Source organism: Dermacentor silvarum, chromosome 6 (assembly GCF_013339745.2).
Source record: "Dermacentor silvarum isolate Dsil-2018 chromosome 6, BIME_Dsil_1.4, whole genome shotgun sequence".
Lineage (NCBI taxonomy): Eukaryota > Metazoa > Arthropoda > Arachnida > Ixodida > Ixodidae > Dermacentor > Dermacentor silvarum.
The window spans coordinates 81,830,923-81,833,547 of record NC_051159.1 but is presented as its reverse complement, the minus strand read 5'-3'; the positions used below and the strand labels follow the sequence as shown (position 1 = coordinate 81,833,547).

General features: G+C 55.2%; 1 pseudogene; it reads left to right on the top strand.

Moving 5' to 3' along the window:
- Positions 1-587: 587 nt before the first annotated feature.
- On the top strand, positions 588-1,517 carry LOC125946324 (uncharacterized; annotated as a pseudogene).
- The last annotated feature ends 1,108 nt before the right edge of the window (positions 1,518-2,625 follow it).

Sequence of the window (2,625 nt, the reverse complement as noted above, 5' to 3'; positions counted from 1 at the left end):
TTCTAGCGTGAGGGCTTCCCTAGCCGAGGCTCGCCACAAAGAAGAGCTGACGATCCCGAGACGAGGGCTTCAGACGCCGAATCCCGCCGTCGGCAACGAGCAGCGAGTTCCGAGGCGAGGGCTTCCGAAGCCGAGGCCCGCCGTCAGCGAGCATCAGAGAATACCGAGGCGATGGCTTCCGAACGTTACCCTGACGAAGGTCAGACACCCACACGACAAGCTTCGCTTACCCCCATTTTCTCGACAGGGGAAGGGCTGGCGACCTCTAATAAATGAAATTCCTGGGTTTTAGATGCGAGAGCATCTTATGCTCGGGGCAGTGTCCGTTCTGCGGCGCCCGCACCCATACTGCGCATGCGCAACTCTCTCTTATTCTCCTCTCCTACGCAGGTGTGCGCTCTCCTCTCCCCCTCTCCGCCACAGGTGCGGTGCCGCAAATCATTGCATATAACTATCTCTCTCTCTCTCACTCTCCCTCTCTCTCTAAGGGTACGCCGGTAGGCGGTGCAAGCGTCGCTGCGCAGTATAAAGCGCGCGTTCGCTGCGCTTCCGTCATTTTCTCTCTGTGCAATGATGTGCGAAACACCATGAACAACGTCAACGTCGGCGCTAGTTGCAGCGGCAGCGCCACCACCGCGGAACAGACGAAGGCTCGGGAAGCTGAACGTAAACGTCAGCGTCGGCAAGCGGACCCCGAACTTCGGGCCAGGGAAGCCGAACGTCAACGTCGGCAGGAAACTTCTACGGAAGCAAAACGGGCTCGGCACGCCAAAGTGGAACGTCAGCGTTATCAAGCCGACCCCGAACTCCGGGCTCGGAAAGTCGAAGCGCAACGGCAGCGTCGAGCAGCAGCTCCCGATCCCGAAGCGACGAGGCAACGCGAGTCTGCGGCCAGAGCAGCAACACGTTCGAGGCCATTACAACGCCCGGGCTTCGACGGTGCTGACGCGCGGTTCAAGCGCGACTTCCTCCATCGGAGCTTCGGGCACAGCTGCAACGTGTGCGATCGGCTTTGGTTCGACAACAACCTGAGCAAGGTCGGGAGCGTCCAGAAAGAACGTCAGTGTAACGCGGCCGTCGGCGTGCTTCGACGCCAGTTCAGCAACAACACCGGCGACTTCCTGCAGTTCGCGGTGTGCTCCGTGTGCAAGGAGGCTCTAACGTCGGGAAACGTTCCGGTGATGAGCGTGAGCAACGGCTACCGATACCCGCCGAAACCCGAGCACCTCCCCGCGCTGAACTCGGTCGAAGAACGTATCATCACACCGCGACTCCCGTTCATGGGCATTCGTCGACTAACGCACGGCAACAGGCAGTACGGAATCAAGGGGCAAGTCGTGAACGTTCCGATCGAAGTGCAGGAACTCATGCAATGCCTACCCAGGAACGTTCCCGTCGACGCGGCGATCAACGTACACATCAAACGAAGACACGTAAGCAAGACTTCGTATAGACGCGGTCTCGTCAAGAAGAGCAGCGTGCATGGGTGACTGCGACACTTAGAGCAAAGTCTCTAAGTGTCGCAGCCACCTGTCTATCGATAGTCTCTATCGGCACCTTAACATCCAGATCGACTCAAATTCGACCCTCTTCAGCAAGACCCATTGACGCTACACTTCACCGACCACAAAGCCATCGTCTTCAAGATACCGCGCGCACCGACGCTAGGAATCACGTACGATCTCTAAATAAAGACGCAACAACCCCGTACAAACGTCTCCTCTCTTCTGAATACATTCTCTCACTCTAACTTTCATTGGGTTGTGTTGCCAAGTGAAACGAAACGGAAACTCGACGCGCACCCCCCGTGATGCTTTCGCATCCCACCATGATTGCCCGTAGGGTGAAATGATGTGATTTTTTGTGGCAAAAACTACAATATGACCATGAAACACGCCGTAGCGGGGGACTCCGAAATAATTTCGACCCTCTGGGGTTGAAATTATTTTCACGGTCGTTTTTGCATTGCGCCCTCATAGACATGCGGCCGCCGCAGCCGGAAATTGAACCTGGGGTGGTATTCTGTAAGAGTCTAGCTAGTAGACTGTCCATTTCGGCGACCGTTGATTCACTGCTGCTTGACGTGCAGGAAGGAGTCTGGTTGGCACCTTCCGGCACGTCAAGCTGCAGCGAATCAAGGGTCGCCGAAATGGACAGTCCACTAGGTAGACTCTTACAGAATACCGCCCCAGGTGCTTAGCAGCACAACGCCATGGCTACTACGTCACCCCGGGGGATGTGCCATTTTTCGCGCCATCGGACGGAAGGAGCGGGAGAGTGTGGCTACACCGGCTGAGGTCACTTGTCGAAAACGAAAATCGTGCTAATTAGGTTGCGAGCAGAAGTCAGTACTAATTGGACCGATGTGGTTTAGCAGGGCTATTTTAAGAGTTATCAGGTATTGCCTGGGACATTATTGGCCTTAGTGAGGTGAGAAAAACTGGTGAGGCTTATACAGTGCGGACTAACGGCCACGTCCTCTGCTACAGAGGTCTTCCAGATAGGAGAAAATTCGGAGTAGGATTTTTAGTCCATAAGGACATAGCGCGCAACATTGATGAATTCTACAGCATTAATGAGAGGGTAGCAGTCGTCGTAATAAAGCTGAATAGGAGGTATAGAATG